This window comes from Artemia sp. Qi Xiang Cuo, chromosome 4, assembly GCF_049724085.1.
Source record: "Artemia sp. Qi Xiang Cuo chromosome 4, ASM4972408v1, whole genome shotgun sequence".
In the NCBI taxonomy this organism is placed as follows: domain Eukaryota; kingdom Metazoa; phylum Arthropoda; class Branchiopoda; order Anostraca; family Artemiidae; genus Artemia; species Artemia sp. Qi Xiang Cuo.
The window spans coordinates 38825207-38850809 of NC_142797.1; positions in this window are offsets into that span (position 1 = coordinate 38825207).

Here is a 25603-nt window from a genome sequence, read left to right on the forward strand (position 1 = left end):
GTGTCGAAAAAATGTTACCAAAACCATTTAGTGTTGGTGTTTCTTAGCATTTTTTCAAATTTCGCAACTTTGCTAGTTATAGTAATTACACTAAGCTTGCCTTATTTTGTCATTAAATGAAAAACAAGTTTTTTTAACTGAAAGTAAGGAGCAATATTAAAATTTAAAACGGACAGAAATTATTCCGTATATAAAAGGGTCAGTCTCCTCCTCAACGCCCCGCTCTTTGCGCTGAAGTTTGACTCTGTCTCACAACTTTATTTTTTAAAACAAAAAAAAAACTTTAGCGTAAAGAGCGAGGCCTTGAGGGGGGGGGGACATCCCCTTTCATATGCGGAATAATTTCTGTTCGTTTTAAGTTCTAATGTTGTTCCTTACTTTCAGTTAAAAAAACGTGTTTTCTTGTTTAATTTCTGAACTTTTTTGATTTAATGCAAGTTTTGATTTTGGCTCTACGTATATGATTAATTAAAACGAAATTTGCATATTAATCTTACTTTTTTCGGCTAAATGGCTTTCTCGGAAGTTGTTTAATTTTATTTACGAACGTTTTTATCAGTAATAAATATACGTAACTTACGAATTAACTTCCGTAACGTATTTCTATATCCACACATTTTTAATACGTATATTAGGGGGTTCGCCCCCTAGTCAATACCTCACTCTTTACGCTAAAGTTCGAATTTTGTTCCAATTCTTTAAAAATGACCACTTAATCACAAAGGCTGTGAATTAGAATAAATACCTCTTATAAGTACTAAAAAAAACTTTAGCGTAAAGTGCGATGTATTGACTAGGGGGTGAACCCAATAATATACGTAATAATTTCTGTTCGTTTTAAGTTTGATGTTGCTCCTTAGTTTCAGTTGAAAAACTTGTTGTTTTTTAAAATCTAATTTCTGATCGTTTTTTTTAATATTGGAAATCCGGCGCCCCCTTCATAGAAATGTCCCTTACCCCATGAAAGCTTCCTCCATGGAAATATCCTCCCACGTCACCCCTGACCCACCCCCCAAGCATTACCAGCAAAAATTACCCCTGAAAACGTATGTATACTTCCCAATAACCAATACTATATGTAAACATTGGGCAAAGTTCATAACTTGCAGCCCTTCCCCCGGGGACTGTGGGGTGGAAAAGGCGATCCTCAAAGACATAGCTATTATATTTTTCGACCATGCTGAATAAAATGGCTGTCTCTTAATTTAGATCGGGTGACTTTGGGAAAAAAATGAGCGTGGGAGAGGGTAGAGTGGCCCTCCATTTTTGGTCACTTACAGAGGGCACTAGAACTTTTAATTTCCGTTCGAATGATCCCTCCCTTGATATTATGGGAGCACTGGGTCAATACGATTACCCCTGGGGAAAAGAAACCAAAAAACAAAAAGACAAATAAACACGCATCCGTGATCTTTCTTCTGGCAAAAAATACAAAATTCCACATTTTTGCACATAGGAGCTCGAAACTTCTACAGTAGGTTTCTCTGATACGCTGAATCTGATGGTGTGATTTTCATTGGGGTTCTATTACTTTTGATGGGTAGGACTAAACTTCGTGAAGCTTATATATTTGAAATTAGCGTAAAAATCAAATTATTTTGATGTATCTATTGGTATCAAAATTCTGTTTTTTAGAGTTTCGGTTACTATTGAGCCGGGTCACTCCTTACTTACAGTTCGTTCACGAACTGTTTGAAACGTCAAGAAACGCCGAACACTAGTTGTTGCTGATGATTTTCTTTTTACACTAGCACCACTTACCAATCGTTTAAGTTGCCTATACTCTTTGAGTATGCCTTTAAGGTTCCTAAGTCCGTGAATAAAATTAATTTCATAGTAAAGGTTTTCAAGCGGAAGTAAAGATGTGAATTTATGCTCAAAACTTAAAGAAAGCCCTCAGTTTTAACTCGGCTGACCAAAATTATTTCACCAGAAACTGTGCCAAAACCAAAGGCCTCCGAAGGATGTTTTTCACTAACTCCAAATTCTTCGCATGGTCTTGCCCAGTAAGTAAAATCATTTCCTTGGATATTAACCCAGCCCCCTGTCAAACCCTCAAAAGGCTAGAGGTTCACTAAAAAACAATTCGTCTTTTAAGCAGTGTGTTTATTGTTTTCATAACATCAAGAGTAGCACAAAAAATTAATTATTGTAAGACTAATCAAGCTTTACAAATAAGAGTGGTGCTAACCTCTTCCTCTACAAAATACATTTTGTTTATAGCAAAGCACAAATGATTCTCTGACATTTAGAAGGTTTAGGGGGCGGTAGTTTGTGGTCATTTCTAAATTTGACTGACATTTCTAACATTGTAAGGTTAAATTGATGATACATTTTAAATTCTACTGGTTTTAGGACTCACTTACTAAACTATAGGAATATTTGTTGTTTTATGTTTGATGTGGTTGTTATTTTAATTGATGTTCCCGTTGGCTTTCATTTATAGTAATTTTATTAATACTATTTCCAAAAATAATTGTCGCTGCTGTGACAATGGTTTACTTGCCCCCCCCCCCTCCCGGTATTTATGCATTATATCAACCCTGCTTAAATAGGAGGTTTCTGATCATTTTAAGCAAAAATCACTCCATAAAGTTATTCCTGCTCGTTTCATGTTCTAGCATAGATCTTTACTTTTCCATGATTTTGTTCCGTTTTAATTAACAGGGTTTATTATTGGTCAGTATTAGCAGTATTTATAAGTTTGTTCTTAGTTTTTCTGCTACGAATTAAAATATTGGAATCTAATTTCAAGTTCAGTCAATATTTTCTGTGAATAGTAGTTTTGAGCAATAAATTTCTTAATAAAAGTCTTACTATAATGTCATGGACCGAGAGGAACGGGGTTATTACTGATATGAGTAGAAAATCTACATAATTTTTGGTCTTTGCCATCTTAACCCCGGCAGAGAAGCGCCCTATGATTATAACGGGATTTCTCTATTCCCCAGTTCCTTGTCTCTATTTCAACAGGTAGTGGGATTCTTTAGGCTTTCACGGCATATCTATGGAATTTCTGGACATCGATTATGCAATAACAGCAGGTCTGAGGGTTATCTATGCCACAATTTGTAATATCACTATGCCAATTATTCTACCTTTTAGTAAAAAAAAGCTTATGCCAAGTACCATATTTGTGGTGCAAATCCCTATCTTTTATCGGTCCATGCGTCAAGAATTTATCCCTTTATTGACCACAAGGCAAAATTTAGGCATTTCGAGTCTAAATTCTTAACACATCAATTAGCCAATTCACCATTAGCCAGTAGTTTTTGATAAATTTTATAATGCTGAACCTTTTTACCTTGATTCGAGTCATATCATCGATATAACCCATATAATTTTAACATTGGCAAGGCTCATATATAGATCAAAAACATCTTAACGAGTCATCCCGTTTCTCAATCGTAGACGTAAAAACTTATATATGCCAATTCATTTCCTTTCATTTTCGGACATGAAGCAATTATTTTGTTGAAAGATTTTTTTATTTTGAATAGGTTTACCTTTATTTTACTTGCAAAATCCAAAAAATAACAGTCTTGGAAGTCTAAAAATTAAAACAAAAGTACGATTTGTTGAATTATGAAGAGTTTAGCTGTAGAAATCTGAAAATTGAAAGTGCTAGAAGACTTAGTGGTACGAAAAAAGAAGTTGAATTTCTTGAAATATGAAGTATTTTATTGTCAAGAATAAAAAAATAACAGTCTTAGAAGTCTAACGTGTTAAAAAAGTGGAATTCTTCCAACTGTGAAGAATTTCACTATAGAAATCTAAAGACTAAAAGTCTCAGAACTGAAATTGTTAAGAAATAGTTCAAGCTCTTAAAAAATAAAGGATTTTGTTCTCAACATTACAAAATTATAGTCCTAGAACTCTAAAAATGTTAAATAGGTTGAATTTGTTGAATTGTGAAGAGTTTAATTACAGAAACTAAAAAAAAAGTTTAAACTCTTGAAATGTTAAGGATTCTTTTGTCAAAATTCCAAAAATAACACCTTCAGTGAGTCTAAAATTGTTAAATGGTTAAGTTCTTGATTTATGAAGAGACTTAAAGTATTAAAAAAGAAGTTTCATTTCTTGAAATTTGAAGGATTTTATTGTCAAGATAAAAGACAAAAACCTAAAACTTAAAACTTAGAAATAGAATTTCAAAGATTGAAATACAGTTGAAAATAAAGATTAAAACTCAATTAAAGGAATGCTTCTACCAGGGTTTTTTTTAGGGGAAGGACAAGGTAACGTTAGTAGAAAGGACCCTAAAGGTCCCACGAGAACACATGTGCTGCCACCTACAACTTTTTTACATAATTTATTCAAGGATTATTGATCGAGTCTAATGGGTTCAATGACCTCTTTTTCCAAGGTCGATTTATTTGATGTTGTTGATTTTTTGGCCAAGTGCACACTCGAGGCGAATGTTAAGATTCAATGACCTAAATTCCCCTTTCCTGAATCAATAATTCACCTTAGAAACAACAAATTAATTCCACTTTCTTGACAAATCAATCAACCATGACATCATCTGTCAGACATTAAAAACTTCGCCCAGAAACAATTATCCAGGAATATACCCAAGACATTAATGAACTTCGCCCCGGAAACAATTCTACTGGTCGAACTCCAAAGATATTAATAATCTTCGCCATGGAAACAAGTCTCCAAGAAACATCTTAGCGATGAAGAGATTTAAGCGTGAAAGAGTACCCCAGTAATTTCAAATGTGACAGCACAAGGATGCCAAAAACATAAGGAACACGCATATATTACGCGTAGAAATTATTTGGGCGAAAGCGTTTTAGCCATCTTAGGGAATTATTTCGGAGAAACAGTTAGAGACATTATAAAAGATGATTTTAGAAGATGTTTTAGAAGAGGATTTGAGGGTGAAACTCTGTGGTCGTTATAATACACAAGTTCCATTTGAACAGTGTCGTGAAGTCCCTACCCCAACCCCAAAGGGCTCCGATCCCCCTACCCCAACCCCAAGGAAGCCCCCGGTCCCCAAAGGTCCCCCAGGCTCCCAAAGGACCCCCCGAACCACAAGGACCCCCAGACCCCCAAAGGCCCTCCCCGGGCCCTCAAAGAGTCCCCTCCCCATTTTGTTTATACTTTTTTAAGGCTTTATTATATCTTTTCAGAACAAGTTATTTTCTTAATGTCCATCCTAAACCCATTTTACAAGTTGAAGTTCCCATCCTTTTCACCCACAACTTTACTTTACAGCTTTTTGAATGCCCCAACACCAGGCAATACTTTTCAAAAGGCATTTCAGAACAACTTCTTTTCTTAATGTCCCTCCTAAACCCATTTTACAAATAGAAGTACCCATCCTTTTCACGCACAAGTTTACTTTACAGCTTTTTGAATGCGCCAACACCAAGTAATACTTTTCAATAACTTTTCAGAACAAGTTCTTTTCTTAATTTCCCTCCTAAACCCATTTTACAAATTGAAGTACCCATCCTTTACACCCACAACTTTACTTTACAGCTTTTTGAATGTTCCAACACCAAGCAATACTTTTCAAAGGCATTTCAGAACAAGTTCTTTTCTTAGTGACCGTCCTAAACCCATTTTACAAATTGAAGTACCCATCCTTTTCACCCACAACTTTACTATACTGCTTTTTTGAATGCCCCAACACCAAGCAATACTTTCAAAGGCATTTCAGAACAATTTCTTTTCTTAATGTCCCTCCTAAACCCATTTTACAAGTTAAAGTACCCATCCTTTACACCCACAACTTTACTTTACAGCTTTTTGAATGCTCTAACATCAAGCAATACTTTTCAAAGGGCATTTCGCAACAAGTTCTTTTCTTAATGTCCCTCCTAAACCCATTTTACAAGTTGAAGTTCCCATCCTTTTCACCCACAACTTTACTATACAGATTTTTGAATGCTCCAAAATCAAGCAATACTTTTCATAGGGCATTTAACAACAATTTGTTTTCATAATGTCCTTCCTAAACCCATTTTACAATTTGAAGTACCCATCCTTCTTTTTATCCATAACTCTACTTTACAGATTTATGACTGCCCAAAGCCAAGCAAAACTTTTCTAATGTCTTTTCAGGGAAATTTCTTTTCTTAATATCCTTTTTAATCCCATTATAAACGTTGAAGTTCCCATCCTTTTCACCCACAACTTTACTTTACAGCTTTTTGAATGCCCAATACCAAGCAATACTTTTCAAAAGACATTTCAGAACAAGTTCTTTTCTTAATTTCCCTCCTAAACCCATTTTACAAGTTGAAGCATCCATCCTTTTCACCCACAACTTTACTTTACAGCTTTTTGAATTCCCCAACACCAAGCGATACTTTTCAAATGCATTTCAGAACAAGTTCCTTTCTTAATGACTGTCCTAAGCCCATTTTACAAATTGAAGTACCCATCCTTTTAGCTTAGAGTTTTAGTTTGGTTTAGTTTTAGTTAAAAGTTTAGAGTATTTAGCTTCAGCTTAGAGTTTTTGTTAGAATTTTAGTTTAGTTTTAGTTAAGAGTTTAGAGTTTTTAGATTTTTGTCTTAACTTTGCGTTTTATTTAGAGTTTTAGTTTAGTTTAGTCAGAGTTAGGAGATTAGAGTGTTAACTTAGTGTCGTTGTTTAGAGTTCTGCTTAAAGTTGTATTTTGGTTCTTTTTTAGCTAAGTCTTTCAAATTTTATATTAGAGTATTAGCTTAGAGTTTTTGTTAGAGTTCTAGTTTAGTTTAGTTTAGTTTTAGTTAAGAGTTTAGAGTTTTACCTTAGAGTCTTAGCTTAGAGTTTTAGTTAGAGTTGAAGTTTAGTTTAGTTACAGTTAAGAATATAGAGTTTTAGCTTAGAGTCATACCTTAGAGTTTTACTTAAAGTTTTAGTTTGGCTAAGTTATAGTTAAGAGTTTAGAGTTTTAGCTTAGAGTCTTAACTTAGAGTTTTTGTTTGAGTTCTAGTTTAGTTTAGTTTTAGTTAAGAGTTTGATGTTTTACCTTTGAGTTTCAGTTAGAGTTCTAGTTTAGTTTAGTTAAGAGTTTGGTGTTTTACCTTAGAGTCTTAGCTTAGAGTTTTAGTTAGAGTTCTAGTTTAGTTTTAGTTAAGAGTTTTAGCTTAAAGTCTTACCTTAGAGTTTTTGTTAGAGTTCTAGTTTAGTTTAGTTTTAGTTAAGAGTTTAGAGTTTTTAGCTTAGAGTCTTAGCTTAGAGTTTTTGTTGAAGTTCTAGTTTAGTTTAGTTTTAGTTAATAGTTTTGAGTTTTATCTTAGAGACTTAGCTTAAAGTTATAGTTTAGTTTAGTTAAGAGTTTATAGTTTTTTAGCTTAGAGTCTCAGCTTAGAGTTTTTGTTAGAGTTCTAGTTTAGTTTAGTTTTAGTTAAGAGTTTGGTGTTTTACCTTAGAGTCATAGCTTAGAGTTTTAGTTAGAGTTCTAGTTTAGTCTAGTTTTAGTAAAGAGTTTAGAGTTTTAGCTTAGAGTCTTAGCTTAGAGTTTTTGTTAGAGTTTTAGTTTAGTTTTAGTTAAGAGTTTAGATTTTTTAGATTAGAGTCATAGCTAAGAGTTTTTTTTTAATTTCTAGTTTAGTTTAGTTTTATTTAAAAGTTTAGAGTTTTTAGCTTAGAGTCGCAGCTTAGAGTTTTTGTTAGAGTTCTAGTTTAGTTTAGTCTTAACTTAGAGTTTTTTTTATAGAGTTCTAGTTTAGTTTAGTCTTAACTTAGAGTTTTTTTGATAGAGTTCTAGTTTAGTTTAATTTTAGTTAAGAGTTTGATGTTTTACCTTTGAGTTTCAGTTAGAGTTCTAGTTTAGTTTGGTTTTAGTTAAGAGTTTGGTGTTTTACCTTAGAGTCTTAGCTTAAGAGTTTTTGTTAGAGCTCTAGTTTATTTTAGTTTTAGTTAAGAGTTTAGAATTTTAGCTTAGAGTCTTAGCTTAGAGTTTTTGTTAGAGTTCTAGTTTAGTTTAGTTTTATTTAAGAATTTATAGTTTTTAGCTTAGAGTCTTAGCTTAGAGTTTTTGTTGAAGTTCTAGTTTAGTATAGTTTTAGTTAATATTTTAGAGTTTTAGCTTAGATTCTTAGCTTAGAATTTTGTTAAACTTGAAGTTTAGTTTAGTAATAGTTAAGAGTTTAGAGTTTTAGCTTAGAGTCATAGCTTAGAGTTTTACTTAAAGTTGTAGTTTAGTTAAGTTTTAGTTAAGAGTTTCGAGTTTTAGCTTAGAGACTTAGCTTAGAGTTATAGTTTAGTTGAGTTTTAGTTAAGAGTTTAGAGTTTTTTAGCTTAGAGTCTTAGCTTAGAGTTTTTGTTAGAGTTTTAGTTTAGTTTAGTTATAGTTAAGAATTTAGAGTTTTAGCTTAGAGTCATAGCTTAGAGTTTTTGTTAGAGTTCTAGTTCAGTTTAGTTTTAATTAAGAGTTTAGAGTTTTAGCTTAGAGTCTTAGCTTATAGTTTTTGTTAGAGTTCTAGTTTAGTTTAGTTTTAGTTAATAGTCTGGAGTTTTATCTTAGAGTCTTAGCTTAGAGTTTTTGTTAAAGTTTAAATTTAGTTTAGTAATAGTTAAGAGTTTAGAGTTTTAGCCGATAGTCATAGCTTAGAGTTTTTGTTAGAGTTCTAGTTTAGTTTTAGTTAAGAGTTTAGAGTTTTTAGCTTATAGTCTTAGCTTAGTTTTTGTTGAAGTTCTAGTTTATTTTAGTAATATTTAATAGTTTAGAGTTTTAGCTTAGAGTCTTAGCTTTGAGTTTTTGTTAAAGTTAAAGTTTAGTTTAGTTAATAGTTTGGAGTTTTAGCTTAGAGTCTTAGCTTAGAGTTTTAGTTAGAGCTGAATTTTAGTTGAGTTATAGTTAAGAGTATAGAGTCTTAGCATAGAGTCTTAGCTTAGAGTTTTTGCTAGAGCCTTAGTTTATTAAAGTTAGAGTTTTGTGTGTTGAGTTTTTAGCTTACAGCCTTAGCTTAGAGTTTTTGTAATAGTTCTAGTTTAGTTTAGTTTTATTTAAGAGTTTTACCTTATAGGCATAGATTAGAGTTTTTGTTATAGTTTAAGTTTATTTTAGTTACAGTTAAGAATTTAGAGTTTTAGCTTAGAGTCATAGCTCAGAGTTTTACTTAAAGTTGTAGTTTAGTTATGTTTTAGTTAAGAGTTTCGAGTTTTAGCTTAGAGTCTTAGCTTAGAGTTTTGTTAGAGTTCTAGTTTAGTTTAGTTTTAGTAAAGAGTTTAGAGTTTTACCTTAGAGTCTTAGCTTAGAGTTTTAGTTAGAATTCTAGTTTAGTTTAGTTATAGTTAATAATTTAGAGTTTTAGCTTAGAGTTAAAGCTTTGAGTTTTAGTTAAAGTTATAGTTTCGTAAAGTTATAGTTAAGAGTTTAGATTTTTACCTTAGAGCCATAGCTTAGAGTTTTAGTTAGAGTTCTAGTTCATTTTTGTTTTAGTTAAGAGTTTAGAGTTTTACCTTAGAATATTATCTTATAGTTTGTGTTAGAGTTCTAGTTTAGTTTATTTATAGTTTAGATTATCGATTTTTTAGCTTAGAGTCTTAGCTTATAGTTTGTTTTAGAGTTCTAGTTTAGTTTAGTTATAGTTAATAGTGTAGAGTTTCATCTTATATTTTTATCTTAGAGTTTTTTTTACAGTTCTAGTTTAGTTTAGTTTTAGTTAAGAGTTTGAAGTTTTACCTTAGAGACTTAGATTAGAGTTTTAGTTTAGTTTTATTTAAGAGTTTAGAGTTTTAGCTTAGAGTATTATCTTAGAGTTTTTGTTATAGTTCTAGTTTAGTTTAGTTTTAGTTAAGAGTTTAGAGTTTTTAGATTATATTATTAGTTTTTATTTTTTTGTTGAAGTTCTAGTTTTGTTTAGAGTTTTAGCTTAGACTTAGAGTTTTAATTAGAGTTCTAGTTTAGTTTTACTTAAGAGTTTGGTTTTTTACCTTAGAGTTTTAGCTTAGAGTTTTAGTTAGAGTCCTAGTTTAGTTTTAGTTAAGAGTTTAGGATTTTATCTTAGAGTATTAGCTTATAGTTTTTGTTTGAGTTCTAGTTTATTTTAGTTTTTGTTAAGAATTTAGAGTTTTTAGCTTAGAGTCTTAACTTAGAGTTTTTGTTTAAGTTCTAGTTTAGTATAGTTTAGTTAATAGTTTAGAGTTTTAGCTTAGAGTCTTAGCTTAGAATTTTGTTAAACTTTAAGTTTAGTTTAGTAATAGTTAAGAGTTTAGAGTTTTAGCTTAGAGTCATAGCTTAGAGTTTTACTTAAAGTTGTAGTTTAGTTAAGTTTTAGTTAAGAGTTTCGAGTTTTAGCTTAGAGACTTAGCTTAGAGTTATAGTTTAGTTTAGTTTTAGTTAAGAGTTTAGAGTTTTTTAGCTTAGAGTCTTAGCTTAGAGTTTTTGTTAGAGTTCTAGTTTAGTTTATTTATAGTTAAGAATTTAGAGTTTTTTAGCTTAGAGTAATAGTTTAGAGTTTTTGTTAGAGTTCTAGTTCAATTTAGTTTTAGTTAAGAGTTTAGAGTTTTAGCTTAGAGTCTTAGCTCAGAGTTTTAGTTAGAGTTCTAGTTTAGTTTAGTTTTAGTTAATAGTTTAGAGTTTTAGCTTAGAGTCTTAGCTTAGAGTTTTTGTTAAAGTTGAAGTTTAGTTTAATAATAGTTAATAGTTTATATTTTTAGCTTAGAGTCTTATCTTATAGCTTTTGTTATAGTTATAGTTTAGTTTAGTTTTAGTTAAGAGTTTAGAGTTTTTAGCTTAGAGTCTTAGCATAGAGTTTTTGTTGAAGTTCTAGTTTAGTTTAGTTTTAGTTAATAGTTTAGAGTTTTAGCTTAGAGACTTAGCTTAAAGTTATAGTTTAGTTTAGTTAAGAGTTTAGAGTTTTTTAGCTTAGAGACTGAGCTTAGAATTTTTGTTAGATTTTTAGCTTGGTTTAGTTTTAGTTAAAAGTTTTATGTTTTACACTAGAGTCTTAGTTTAGAGTTTTGGTTAGAGGTCTAGTTTTTTTTAGTTTTAGTTAAGAAATATGAATTTTATCTTATATTCATATACTAGATTTTTATTTCCAGTTTTAGTTTAGTTTTAGTTAATAGTTTAGAGTTTTTAGATTAGAGTCTTAGCTTAGAGTTTTTGTTGAAGTTCTAGTTTAGTTTAGTTTTAGTTAAAAGTTTAGAGTTTTTAGCTTAGAGTCGCAGCTTAGAGTTTTTGTTAGAGTTCTAGTTTAGTTTAGTCTTAACTTAGAGTTTTTTTTATAGAGTTCTAGTTTAGTTTAGTCTTAACTTAGAGTTTTTTTGATAGAGTTCTAGTTTAGTTTAATTTTAGTTAAGATTTTGATGTTTTAACTTTGACTTTCAGTTAGAGTTCTAGTTTAGTTTAGTTTTATTTAAGAGTTTTTTGTTTTACCTTAGAGTTTTTAGCTTAGAGTTTTAGTTAGAGTTATAGTTTAGTTTAGTTTTAGTTAAGAGTTTAGAATTTTAGCTTAGAGTCTTATCTTAGAGTTTTTGTTAGAGTTCTAGTTTATTTTAGTTTTAGTTAAGAATTTAGAGTTTTTAGCTTAGAGTCTTAGCTTAGACTTTTTGTTGAAGTTCTAGTTTAGTATAGTTTTAGTTAATAGTTTAGAGTTTTAGATTAGAGTCTTAGCTTAGAATTTTGTTAAACTTTAAGTTTAGTTTAGTAATAGTTAAGAGTTTAGAGTTTTAGCTTAGAGTCATAGCTTAGAGTTTTACTTAAAGTTGTAGTTTAGTTAAGTTTTAGTTAAGAGTTTCGAGTTTTAGCTTAGAGACTTAGCTTAGAGTTATAGTTTAGTTGAGTTTTAGTTAAGAGTTTAGAGTTTTTTAGCTTAGAGTCTTAGCTTATAGTTTTAGTTAGAGTTCTAGTTTAGTTTAGTTATAGTTAAGAGTTTAGAGTTTTAGCTTAGAGTCATAGCTTAGAGTTTTCGTTAGTGTTCTAGTTTAGTTTAGTTTTAATTAAGAGTTTAGAGTTTTAGCTTAGAGTCTCAGCTTAGAGTTTTTGTTAGAGTTCTAGTTTAGTTTAGTTTTATTTAATAGTTTAGAGTTTTAGCTTAGAGTCTTAGCTTAGAGTTTTTGTTAGAGTTGAAGTTTAGTTTAGTAATAGTTAAGAGTTTAGAGTTTTAGCTTATAGTCGTATCTTAGAGTTTTTGTTATAGTTGTAGTTTAGTTTAGTTTTAGTTAAGAGTTTAGAGTTTTTAGCTTAGAGTCTTAGCATAGAGTTTTTGTTGAAGTTCTAGTTTAGTTTAGTAATAGTTAAGAGTTTAGAGTTTTAGCTTAGAGTCTTAGCTTAGAGTTTTAGTTAAAGTTTAAGTTTAGTTTAGTAATAGTTAAGAGTTTCGAGTTTTAGCTTAGAGTCTTAGCTTAGAGCTTTTGTTAAAGTTGAAGTTTAGTTGAGTAATAGTTAAGAGTTTAGAGTTTTAGCTTTGAGTCATAGCTTAGAGTTTTTGTTATAGTTCTATTTTAGTTTAGTTTTAGTTAAGAGTTTAGAGTTTTTAGCTTAGAGCCTTAGCTTAGAGTTTTAGTTAGAGTTCTAGTTTAGTTTAGTTTTAGTTAAGAGTTTAGAATTTTTACCATAGAGTCTTAGCTTAGAGTTTTAGTTAGAGTTGAAGTTTAGTTTAGTTACAGTTAAGAATTTAGAGTTTTAGCTTAGAGTCATAGCTCAGAGTTTTACTTAAAGTTGAAGTTTAGTTTAGTTTTAGTTAAGTGTTTAGAGTTTTAGCTTAGAGTCTTAACTTAGAGTTTTTATTAGAGTTATAGTTTAGTTTAGTTTTAGTTAAGAGTTTAGAGTTTTACCTTAGTGTCTTAGCTTAGAGTTTTAGTTAGAATTCTAGTTTAGTTAAGTTATAGTTAAAAATTTAGAGTTTTAGTTTAGAGTCAGAGCTTAGAGTTTTAGTTAAATTTTTAATTCTGTAAAGTTATAGTTATGAGTTTAGAGTTTTACCTTAGAGTGAAAGCTTAGAGTTTTAGTTATAGTTCTAGTTCAGTTTAGTTTTAGTTAGGAGTTTAGAGTTTTACCCTTGAATCTTAGCTTATAGTTTGTGTTAGAGTTCTAGTTTAATTTATTTCTAGTTAAGATTTTTAGATTAGAGTCTTAGCTTATAGTTTATGTTAGAGTTATAGTTTAGTTTATTAATAGTTAAGAGTGTAGAGTATTAGCTTAGAGTCTTAGCTTAGATTTTTTTTTATAGTTCAAGTTTAGTTTATTTATAGTTAATATTTTGGTTTTTTAAATTAGAGACTTAGATTAGAGTTTTAGTTTATTTTTAGTTAAGAGTTTAGAGTTTTAGCTTAGAGTCTTATCTTAGAGTTTTTGTTAGAGTTCTAGTTTAGTTTAGTTTTAGTTAAGAGTTTAGAGTTTTTAGATTAGAGTCTTAGTTTAGAGTTTTTTGTTGAAGTTCTAGTTTAGTTTAGAGTTTTAGATTATAATTAGAGTTTTAATTAGAGTTCTAGTTTATTTTTAGTTAATAGTTTAGAGTTTTAGCTTATAATTTTTGTTATAGTTACAATTGATTTTATTTTTATTTAAGAGTTTAGAGTTTAGAGTTTTAGCTTATATTATACGAGTATAGTTATTGTTAAAGATGAAGTTTAGTTTATTAATAGTTAAGATTTTATATTTTTAGCCTATAGTCTTAGATTAGAGTTTTTGTTAAAGTTTATTTTTACTTAATAGTTTATAGTTTTAGCTTATAGTCTTATCTTAGAGTTTTAGTTTAGTTTAGTTTTAGTTAAGAGTTTAGAGTATTTAGCTTAGAGTCTTAGCTTAGAGTTTTTGTTAGAGTTCTAGTTTAGTATTAGTTAAGAGTTTAGAGTTTTTAGCTTAGAGTCTTAGCTTAGAGTTTTATTTAGAGTTCTAGTTTAGTTTAGTTTAGTTACAGTTAAGAATTTAGAGTTTCAGCTTAGAGTCATAGCTTAGAATTTTACTTAAAGTTGTAGTTTGTTTAAGTTTTATTTAAGAGTTTTGAGTTTTAGCTTAGAGTCTTAACTTAGAGTTTTTGTTAGAGTTCTAGTTCTAGTTTAGTTTAGTTTTAGTTAAGAGTTTAGAGTTTTACGTTAGAGTCTTAGCTTAGAGTTTTAGTTACAGTTGCTGTTTAGTTTAGTTACAGTTAAGATTTTAGATTTTTAGCTTGGAGTCATACCTTAGAGTCTTACTTAAAGTTTTAGTTTGGCTAAGTTTTAGTTAAGAGTTTTGAGTTTTAGCTTTGAGTATTGGCATAGTTTTTTTGATAGAGTTCTAGCTTAGTTAAATTATTGTTAAGAGTTTGGTGTTTTAGCTTAGAGACATAGCTTAGAGTTTTAGTTCGAGTTCTAGTTTAGTATAGTTTTAGTTAGGATTTTAGAATTTTAGCTTAGAGTATTAGCTTATATTTTGTGTTATATTTATAGTTTAGTTTAGTAATGGATAAGATTATCTATTTATTAGCTTATATTATTAGCTTAGAGTTTGTGTTTGAGTTATAGTTTAGTTTAGTAATAGTTAAGAGTTTAGAGTTTTAGCTTAGAGTCTTAGCTTAGAGTTTTTTTAGAGTTCTAGTTTAGTTTAGTTATAGTTAAGAGTTTGGTGTTTTACCTTGGAGACTTAGTTTAGAGTTTTAGTTTAGTTTTAGTTAAGACTTTAGAGTTTTATCTTATAGTCTTGTCTTAGAGTTTTTGTTAGATTTTTAGATGAGTTTTAGTGTTAGTTCATATTTTATAGATTTTAGATGATTGTCTTGGTTTATATTTTCTTTTTGTATTTAGAGGTTAGTTTCGTTGGTTAGATTATACTAATAGTTTTTATTATAATTATAGTCTATTTTTAGCTAAGAGTTTAGAGTTTTAGCTTATAGTCTTAGCTTAGAGTTTTAGTCATAGTTTTAGTTTAGTTTAGTTTTAGATAATATTTTAGAACTTTATCTTATATTATTAGCTTAGATTTTTTTATATAGTTCTAGTTTAGTTTATTTGCAGTTAAGAGTTTATAGTTTTTAGATTAGAGTCTTATCTTATAGTTTTTGTTGAAGTTCTAGTTTAGTATAGTTTAGTTAATATTTTAGAGTTTTAGCTTAGAGTCTTAGCTTAGAATTTTGTTAAACTTGAAGTTTAGTTTAGTAATAGTTAATAGTTTAGAGTTTTATCTTAGAGTCATAGCTTAGAGTTTTAATTAAAGTTGTAGTTTAGTTAAGTTTTAGTTAAGAGTTTCGAGTTTTAGATTATAGACTTAGATTAGAGTTATAGTTTAGTTTAGTTTTAGTTAAGAGTTTAGAGTTTTTTAGCTTAGAGTCTTAGCTTAGAGTTTTTGTTAGAGTTTTAGTTTAGTTTAGTTATAGTTAAGATTTTAGAGTTTTAGCTTAGAGTCATAGCTTAGAGTTTTTGTTAGAGTTCTAGTTCAGTTTAGTTTTAGTTAAGAGTTTATAGTTTGATATTAGAGTCTTATATTAGAGTTTTTGTTAGAGTTGTAACTGATTTTATTTTTATTTTAGATCTTTGACTTTGAGATTATATTGTTATAGTATATTTTTTTTTAGAGTTGAAGTTTAGTTTAGTAATAGTTAAGAGTTTAGAGATTTAGCTTAGAGTCTTAGCTTAGAGTTTTTGTTAGAGTTCTAGTTTAGTTTAGTTTTAGTTAATAGTTTAGAGTTTTTAGCTTAGAGTCTTAGCTTAGAGTTTTTGTTGAAGTTCTAGTTTAGTTTAGATTTAGTTAAGAGTTTAGAGTTTTAGCTCAGAGACTTAGCTTAAAGTTATAGTTTAGTTTAGTTAAGAGTTTAGAGTTTTTTAGCTTAGAGTCTTAGCTTAGAGTTTTTGTTAGAGGTCTAGTGTAGTTTAGTTTTAGTTAAGAGTTTTTTGTTTTATCTTAGAGTCATAGCTTAGACTTTTATTTAGATTTGTAGTTTAGTTTATTTTTATTTAATAGTTTATAATTTTATATTAAAGTGTTAGCTTAGAGTTTTTGTTATAGTTCTAGTTTATTTTAGTTAAGAGTTTAGAGTTTTTATCTTAGAGTCTTAGCTTAGAGTTTTTGTTGAAGTTCTAGTTTAGTTTAGTTTTAGTTAAAAGTTTAGAGTTTTTAGCTTAGAGTCGCAGCTTAGAGTTTTTGTTAGAGTTCTAGTTTAGTTTAGTCTTAACTTAGAGTTTTTGTATAGAGTTCTAGTTTATTTTAGTATTAACTTAGAGTTTTTTTGATAGACTTCCAGTTTATTTTAATTTTTGTTTATAGTTTGATGTTTTACCTTTGCCTTTAAGTTAGTTATATTTTAGTTTACTTTTAGTTAAGAGTTTTGTTCTTTACCTTATAGTCAAATAGTCGAATTCTCGTTAGAGTCCTAGTTTAGTCTAGTTTTAGTTAAGAGTTTAGAATTTTAGCTTAGAGTCTTGGCTTAGAGATTTTGTTAGAGTTCTAGTTTATTTTAGTTTTAGTTAAGAATTTAGAGTTTTTAGCTTAGAGTCTTAGCTTAGACTTTTTGTTGAAGTTCTAGTTTAGTATAGTTTTAGTTAATAGTTTAGAGTTTTAGCTTAGAGTCTTAGCTTAGAATTTTGTTAAACTTGAAGTTTAGTTTAGTAATAGTTAAGAGTTTAGAGTTTTAGCTTAGAGTCATAGCTTAGAGTTTTACTTAAAGTTGTAGTTTAGTTAAGTTTTAGTTAAGAGTTTCGAGTTTTAGCTTAGAGACTTAGCTTAGAGTTATAGTTTAGTTTAGTTTTAGTTAAGAGTTTAGAGTTTTTTAGCTTAGAGTCTTAGCTTAGAGTTTTTGTTAGAGTTCTAGTTTAGTTTATTTATAGTTAAGAATTTAGAGTTTTTTAGCTTAGAGTCATAGCTTAGAGTTTTTTTTAAAGTTCTAGTTTAGTTTAGTTTTAATTAAGAGTTTAGAGTTTTAGCTAAGAGTATTAGCTTATAGTTTGTGTTAGAGTTCTAGTTTAGTTTAGTTTTAGTTAATAGTTTAGAGTTTTAGCTTAGAGTCTTAGCTTAGAGTTTTTGTTAAAGTTGAAGTTTAGTTTAGTAATAGTTAAGAGTTTAGAGTTTTAGCTTAGAGTCATAGCTTAGAGTTTTAGTTAGAGTTCTAGTTTAGTTTAGTTTTAGTTAAGAGTTTAGAGTTTTTAGATTAGAGTCTTAGCTTAGAGTTTTTGTTGAATTTATAGTTTATTTTAGTAATATTTAATAGTTTAGAGTTTTAACTTAGATTCTTAGCTTAGAGTTTTTGTTAAAGTTGAAGTTTAGTTTATTAATAGTTAAGAGTTTAGAGTTTTAGCTTAGAGTCTTAGCTTTGAGTTAGTGTTACAGTTGAAGTTTAGTTTAGTAAGATTTAAGATTATCTAGTTTTATCTTAGTTTGTTAGCTTAGAGTTTTTGTTTTAGTTCTATTTTAGTGTAGTTTAGCTAAGAGTTTAGAGTTTTTAGATTAGACTCTCAGCTTATAGTTTTAGTTAGAGTTCAAGTTTGGTTTAGTTTTAGTCAAGAATTTAGAGTTTTTACCTTAGAGTCTTATCTTAGAGTTATAGTTAGAGTTGAAGTTTAGTTTAGTTACAGTTAAGAATTTAGAGTTTTAGCTTAGAGTCCTAGCTCAGAGTTTTACTTAAAGTTGTAGTTTAGTTATTTTTTAGTTAAGAGTTTCGAGTTTTAGCTTAGAGTCTTAGCTTAGATTGTTAGTTAGAGTTCTTGTTCAGTTACGTTTTAGTTAAGAGTTTAGACTTTTACCTTAGAGTCTTAGCATAAAGACTTTTTTAGAGTGATAGTATAGTTTATTTATATTTAATATGGTAGACTTTTAGTTTAGAGTTATATATCATAGATTTAGTTAGAGTTAAAGTATAGTTAATTCATAGTTTATTGTTAAGATTTTTAGATTATAGTCATAGATTAGAGTTTTAGTTAGAGTTATAGTTCAGTTTAGTTTTAGTTAAGAGTTTAGAGTTTTAGCTTAGAGTCTTAGCTTATAGTTTGTGTTAGAGTTCTAGTTTAGTTTAGTTATAGTTAAGAGTCTCGATTTTTTAGCTTAGAGTCTTAGCTTAGAGTTTATGTTAGAGTTCTAGTTTAGTTTAGTAATAGTTAAGAGTTTAGAGTTTTAGCTTAGAGTCTTAGCTTAGAGTTTTTGTTAGAGTTCTAGTTTAGTTTAGTTATAGTTAAGAGTTTGGTGTTTTACCTTGGAGACATAGCTTAGAGTTTTAGTTTAGTTTTAGTTAGGAGTTTAGAGTTTTAGCTTAGAGTCTTATTTTAGAGTTTTTGTTAGAGTTCTAGTTTAGTTTTAGTTTTAGTTAAGAGTTTAGAGTTTTTAGCTTAGTGTCTTAGTTTAGAGTTTTTTGTTAAAGTTCTAGTTTTGTTTAGAGTTTTAGCTTAGACTTAGAGTTTTAATTAGAGTTCTAGTTTAGTTTTAGTTAAGAGTTTAGAGTTTTAGGATAGAGTCTTAGCTTAGAGTTTTGTTAGAGTTCTAGTTTAGTTTAGTTTTAGTTAAGAGTTTAGAGTTTTAGCTTAGAGTCTTAGCTTAGAGTTTTTGTTAAAGTTGAAGTTTAGTTTAGTTATAGTTAAGAGTTTAGAGTTTTATCTTAGAGTCTTAGCTTAGAGTTTTTGTTATAGTTTAGTTTTACTTAAGAGTTTAGAGTTTTAGATTAGAGTCATAGCTTAGAGTTTTAGTTTAGTTTAGTTTTAGTTAAAAGTTTAGAGTATTTAGCTTAGAGTCTTAGCTTAGAGTTTTTGTTAGAGTTCTAGTTTAGTATTAGTTAAAAATTTAGAGTTTTTAGCTTAGGGTGTCAGCTTTGAGTATTAAAGATAGTTCTAGTTTAGTTTAGTTTAGTTATATTTGAGAATCAATAGTTTTAGCTTAGAATCATATATTAGACTTTTAATCTAATCTGTATTTTGTTAAATTTTTAGTTATTAGTTTTGATTTTTAGATTAGAGTCTTAACTTAGAGTTTTTGTTAGAGTTCTAGTTTAGTTTAGTTTAGTTTTAGTTAAGAGTTTAGAGTTTTACCTTAGAGTCTTAGCTTAGAGTTTTAGTTAGAGTTGAAGTTTAGTTTAGTTACAGTTAAGAATTTAGAGTTTTAGCTTAGAGTCATACCTTAGAGTCTTACTTAAAGTTATAGTTTGGCTAAGTTTTAGTTAAGAGTTTCGAGTTTTATCTTAGAGTCTTAGCTTAGACTTTTTTTGTTATAGTTCTAGTTTATTTAAATTTTAGTTTAGAGTTTGATGTTTTAACTATGAGTTTCAGTTAGAGTTCTAGTTTAGTTTAGTTAAGAGTTTGGTGTTTTACCTTAGAGTCTTAGCTTAGAGTTTTAGTTAGAGTTCTAGTTTAGTTAAGTTATATTTACTAGTTGGGTATTTTGCCTTGGAGTAATAACAAAGAATTTTAATTTGATTTCTGTATTAGCTGATTTTTAGTTAAGATTTAAAAGTTTTCAAATTGTAATACCATAATATAGTTTTTTTTGTATTTCCATTGTATTTTAGTTTAGCTAAGGTTCTGTAGTTTTACCTTAGAGACTTAGCTTAGAGTTATAGTTTAGTTTATTTAAGAGTTTAGAGTTATTTAGCTTAGAGTCTTAGCTAAGAGTTTTTGTTATAGTTCTAGTTTAGTTTAGTTTTATTTAAGAGTTTGGTGTTTTACCTTAGAGTCATTGCTTAGAGTTTTATTTAGAGTTCTAGTTTAGTTTAGTTTTAGTTAAGATTTTAGAATCTTAGCTTAGAGTCGCAGCTTAGAGTTTTTGTTAGAGTTCTAGTTTAGTTTTAGTTAAGAGTTTAGAGTTTTTAGCTTAGAGTCTTAGCTTAGAGTTTTTTTTGAATTTCTAGTTTAGTTTAGTTTTAGTTAAAAGTTTAGAGTTTTTAGCTTAGAGTCGCAGCTTAGAGTTTTTGTTAGAGTTCTAGTTTAGTTTAGTCTTAACTTAGAGTTTTTTTTATAGAGTTCTAGTTTAGTTTAGTCTTAACTTAGAGTTTTTTTGATAGAGTTCTAGTTTAGTTTAGTTTTGGTTAAGAGTTTGATGTTTTACCTTTGATTTTCAGTTAAGAGTTTTCGTTTAGTTTAGTTTTAGTTAAGAGTTTAATGTTTTACATTATAGTCTTAGCTTAGATTTTTTTTTAGAGTTTTAGTTTATTTTAGTTTTATTTAATAGTTTAGAATTTTAGATTATAGTATTATCATATAGTTTTTGTTAGAGTTATAGTTTAGTTTAGTTTTTGTTAAGAGTTTAGAGTTTTTATCTTAGAGTCTTAGCTTAGAGTTTTTGTCGAAGTTCTAGTTTATTTTAGTTTTAGTTAATATTTTATATTTTTAGCTTAGAGTATTAGCTTAGAATTTTGTTAAACTTGAAGTTTAGTTTAGTAATAGTTAAGAGTTTAGAGTTTTAGCTTAGAGTCATAGCTTAGAGTTTTACTTAAAGTTGTAGTTTAGTTAAGTTTTAGTTAAGAGTTTCGAGTTTTAGCTTAGAGACTTAGATTAGATTTATAGTTTAGTTGAGTTTTAGTTAAGAGTTTAGAGTTTTTTAGCTTAGAGTCTTAGCTTAGAGTTTTTTTTAAAGTTTTAGTTTAGTTTAGTTACACTTAAGAATTTAGAGTTTTAGCTTAGAGTCTTAGCTTAGAGTTTTTGTTAGTGTTCTAGTACAGTTTAGTTTTAGTTAAGAGTTTAGAGTTTTATCTTAGAGTCTTAGCTTAGAGTTTGAGTTAGAGTTCTAGTTTAATTTAGTCTTAGTTAAGAGTTTATATTTTTAGCTTAGAGTCTTAGCTTAGAGTTTGAGTTAGAGTTGAAGTTTAGTTTAGTTATATTTAATAGTTTAGAATTTTAGCTTATAGTCCTTGCTCATAGTTTTAGTTAGATTTATAGTTTAGTTTAGTTTTATTTAAGAGTTTATAGTCTTTAGCTTAGAGTCTTAGCTTAGAGTTTTTGTTGAAGTTCTAGTTTAGTTTAGTAATAGTTAAGAGTTTAGAGTTTTAGCTTAGAGTCTTAGATTAGAGTTTTTATTAAAGTTAAAGTTTAGTTTAGTAATAGTTAATAGTTTAGAGTTTTTTAGCTTATAGCTTGTGTTAAAGTTGAAGTTTAGTTGAGTAATAGTTAAGAGTTTAGAGTTTTAGCTTTGAGTCATAGCTTAGAGTTTTTGTTAGAGTTCTAGTTTAGTTTAGTTTTAATTAAGAGTTTAGAGTTTTTAGATTAGAGTCTTAGCTTAGAGTTTTAGTTAGAGTTCTAGTTTAGTTTAGTTTTAGTTAAGAGTTTAGAGTTTTTACCATAGAGTCTTAGCTTAGAGTTCTAGTTAGAGTTGAAGTTTAGTTTAGTTAAAGTTAAGAATTTAGAGTTTTAGCTTAGAGTCATAGCTTAGAGTTTTACTTAAAGTTGTAGTTTAGTTAAGTTTTAGTTAAGAGTTTAGAGTTTTAGCTTAGAGTCTTAACTTAGATTTTTTGTTAGAGTTCTAGTTTAGTTTAGTTTTAGTTAAGAGTTTAGAGTTTTGCCTTAGAGTCTTAGCTTAGAGTTTTAGTTAGAGTTCTAGTTTAGTTTAGTTATAGTTAAGAATTTAGAGTTTTAGCTTAGTCATAGCTTAGAGTTTTATTTAAAGTTGTAGTTTAGTTAAGTTTTAGTTAAGAGTTTAGAGTTTTACCTTAGAGTCATAGCTTAGAGTTTTAGTTAGAGTTCTAGTTCAGTTTAGTTTTAGTTAAGAGTTTAGAGTTTTATCTTAGATTCTTAGCTTATAGTTTGTGTTAGAGTTCTAGTTTAATTTAGTTCTAGTTAAGAGTTTTAGATTAGAGTATTAGCTTAGAGTATATGTTAGAGTTATAGTTTAGTTTATTTATAGTTAAGAGTGTAGAGTTTTATCTTAGAGTCTTATCTTATAGTTTTTTTTAGAGTTCAAGTTTAGTTTATTTATAGTTAATAGTTTGGTGTTTTAAATTGTAGACTTAGCTTATAGTTTTAGTTTATTCTTAGTTAAGAGTTTATAGTTTTAGCTTAGAGTCTTATCTTAGAGTTTTTGTTAGAGTTTTAGTTTAGTTTTAGTTTTAATTAAGAGTTTAGAGTTTTTAGATTAGTGTCTTAGTTTAGAGTTTTTTGTTGAAGTTCTAGTTTTGTTTAGAGTTTTAGCTTAGCTTAGAGTTTTAGTAAAAGTCATAGTTGAGTTTTAGTTAAGAGTTTGGAGTTTTACTTTTCAGACTTAACTTACTGCTTTTCTTCGAGTCCTAGTTTAGTTTAGTTATGGTTAAGAGTTTATAGTTTTAGGCTTTAGCATTCTATTAGAGTTTTAGTTATATTCCTAGTTTAGTGTAGTTTTAGTTATTATTTTATAGTTTTAGATTAGATTCTTAGATTAGAGTTGTTGTTGAAGTTCTAGTTTAGTATAGTTTAGTTAATAGTTTAGAGTTTTAGCTTAGAGTCTTAGCTTAGAATTTTGTTAAACTTGAAGTTTAGTTTAGTAATAGTTAAGAGTTTAGAGTTTTAGATTAGAGTCATAGCTTAGAGTTTTACTTAAAGTTGTAGTTTAGTTAAGTTTTAGTTAAGAGTTTCGAGTTTTAGCTTAGAGACTTAGCTTAGAGTTATAGTTTAGTTGAGTTTTAGTTAAGAGTTTAGAGTTTTTTAGCTTAGAGTCTTAGCTTAGAGTTTTTGTTAGAGTTTTAGTTTAGTTTAGTTATAGTTAAGAATTTAGAGTTTTAGCTTAGAGTCATAGCTTAGAGTTTTTTTTAGAGTTCTAGTTAAGTTTAGTTTTAATTAAGAGTTTAGAGTTTTAGCTTAGAGTCTTAGCTTATAGTTTGTGTTAGAGTTCTAGTTTAGTTTAGTTTTAGTTAATAGCTTAGAGTTTTAGCTTAGAGTCTTATCTTAGAGTTTTTGTTAAAGTTTTAGTTTAGTTTATTAATAGTTAATAGTTTAGAGTTTTAGCTTAGAGTCTTATCTTAGAGTTTTTGTTAGAGTTCTAGTTTAGTTTAGTTTTAGTTAAGAGTTTAGAGTTTTTAGCTTAGAGTCTTAGCATAGAGTTTTTGTTGAAGTTCTAGTTTAGTTTAGTTTTAGTTAATAGTTTAGAGTTTTAGCTTAGAGAATTAGCTTAAAGTTATAGTTTAGTTTAGTTAAGAGTTTAGAGTTTTTTAGCTTAGAGTCTCAGATTAGAGTTTTTTTTAGTTTTAGAATTTAGTTTAGCTTTATTTAAAAGTTTGGAAATTTACAATAGAGTATTATATTAGATTTCTATTTATAGTTCTAATTTAGTGTTTTTTGATATATGAGTTTTTAGTTGTATATTATTTTAATATAAAAGAGTTTTATTTAGAGTTGTAGTTTAGTTTTAGTTAAGAGTTTAGTGTTTTTAGCTTAGAGTCTTAGCTTAGAGTTTTTGTTGAAGTTCTAGTTTAGTTTAGTTTTAGTTAAAAGTTTAGAGTTTTTAGCTTAGAGTCGCAGCTTAGAGTTTTTGTTAGAGTTCTAGTTTAGTTTAGTCTTAACTTAGAGTTTTTTTTATAGAGTTCTAGTTTAGTTTAGTCTTAACTTAGAGTTTTATCGATAGAGTTCTAGTTTAGTTTAATTTTAGTTAAGAGTTTGATTTTTCACCTTTGAGTTTCAGTTAGAGTTCTAGTTTAGTTTAGTTTTAGTTAAGAGTTTGATGTTTTACCTTAGAGTCTTAGCTTAGAGTTTTTGTTAGAGCTCTAGTTTATTTTAGTTTTAGTTAAGAGTTTAGAATTTTAGCTTAGAGTCTTAGCTTAGAGTTTTTGTTAGAGTTCTAGTTTCTTTTAGTTTTAGTTACGTATTTAGAGTTTTTATCTTAGAGTCTTAGCTTAGAGTTTTTGTTGAAGTTCTAGTTTAGTATAGTTTTAGTTAATAGTTTAGAGTTTTAGCTTAGAGTCTTAGCTTAGAATTTTGTTAAACTTGAAGTTTAGTTTAGTAATAGTTAAGAGTTTAGAGTTTTAGCTTAGAGTCATAGCTTAGAGTTTTACTTAAAGTTGTAGTTTAGTTAAGTTTTAGTTAAGAGTTTCGAGTTTTAGCTTAGAGACTTAGCTTAGAGTTATAGTTTAGTTGAGTTTTAGTTAAGAGTTTAGAGTTTTTTAGCTTAGAGTCTTAGCTTAGAGTTTTTGTTAGAGTTTTAGTTTAGTTTAGTTATAGTTAAGAATTTAGAGTTTTAGCTTAGAGTCATAGCTTAGAGTTTTTGTTAGAGTTCTAGTTTAGTTTAGTTTTAGTTAAGAGTTTAGAGTTTTATCTTAGAGTCTTAGATTATAGTTTTTGTTAGAGTTCTAGTTTAGTTTAGTTTTAGTTAATAGTCTGGAGTTTTAGCTTAGAGTCTTAGCTTAGAGTTTTTGTTAGAGTTGAAGTTTAGTTTCGTAATAGTTAAGAGTTTAGAGTTTTAGCCTAGAGTCTTAGCTTAGAGTTTTTGTTAGAGTTCTAGTTTAGTTTAGTTTTAGTTAAGAGTTTAGAGTTTTTAGCTTAGAGTCTTAGCATAGAGTTTTTGTTTAAGTTCTAGTTTAGTTTAGTAATAGTTAATAGTTTAGAGTTTTATCTTAGAGTATTAGCTTAGAGTTTTATTTAAAGTTGAAGTTTAGTTTAGTTAATAGTTTAGAGTTTTAGCTTAGAGTCTTAGCTTATAGCTTTTGTTAAAGTTGAAGTTTAGTTGAGTAATAGTTAAGAGTTTAGAGTATTAGCTTTGAGTCTTAGCTTAGAGTTTTTGTTAGAGTTCTAGTTTAGTTTAGTTTTAATTAACAGTTTAGAGTTTTTAGCTTAGACTCTTAGCTTAGAGTTTTAGTTAGAGATCTAGTTTAGCTTAGTTTTAGTTAAGAGTTTTACCATAGAGTCTTAGCTTAGAGTTTTAGTTAGAGTTGAAGTTTAGTTTAGTTAAAGTTAAGAATTTAGAGTTTTAGCTTAGAGTCATAGCTCAGAGTTTTACTTAAAGTTGTAGTTTAGTTAAATTTTAGTTAAGAGTTTAGAGTTTTAGATTATAGTCTTAACTTAGAGTTTTTGTTAGAGTTCTAGTATAGTTTAGTTTTAGTTAAGAGTTTAGATTTTTACCTTAGAGTCTTAGCTAAGAGTTTTAGTTAGAGTTATAGTTTAGTTTAGTTATAGTTAAGAAGTTAGAGTTTTAGCTTAGAGTCATAGCTTAGAATTTTAGTTAAAGTTATAGTTTAGTAAAGTTATAGTTAAGAGTTTAGAGTTTTACCTTAGAGTCATAGCTTAGAGTTTTAGTTAGAGTTCTAGTTCAGTTTAGTTTTAGTTAAGATTTTAGAGTTTTAGCTTAGAGTCTTAGCTTATAGATTGTGTTAGAGTTCTAGTTTAGTTTAGTTATAGTTAAGAGTCTAGAGTTTTTAGCTTATAGTCTTAGCTTATAGTTTCTGTTAGAGTTCTAGTTTAGTTTAGTAATAGTTAAGAGTGTAGAGTTTTAGCTTAGAGTCTTAGCTTAGAGTTTTTTTAGAGTTCTAGTTTAGTTTAGTTATAGTTAAGAGTTTGGTGTTTGAACTTAGAGACTTAGCTTAGAGGTTTATTCTATTTTTAGTTAAGAGTTTTAGCTTATAGTCTTGTCTTAGAGTTTTTGTTAGAGTTTTAGTTGAGTTTAGTGTTAGTTCAGAGTTTATAGTTTTTAGATGATTGTCTTAGTTTATAGTTTTTTTTTGTATTTAGATTTTAGTTTCGATTTTTAGCTTATAATAAGAGTTTTAATTAGAGTTCTAGTTTAGTTTTATTTAAGAGTTTAGAGTTTTAGGATAGAGTCTTAGCTTAGAGTTTTTGTTAGAGTTCTAGTTTAGTTTAGTTTTAGTT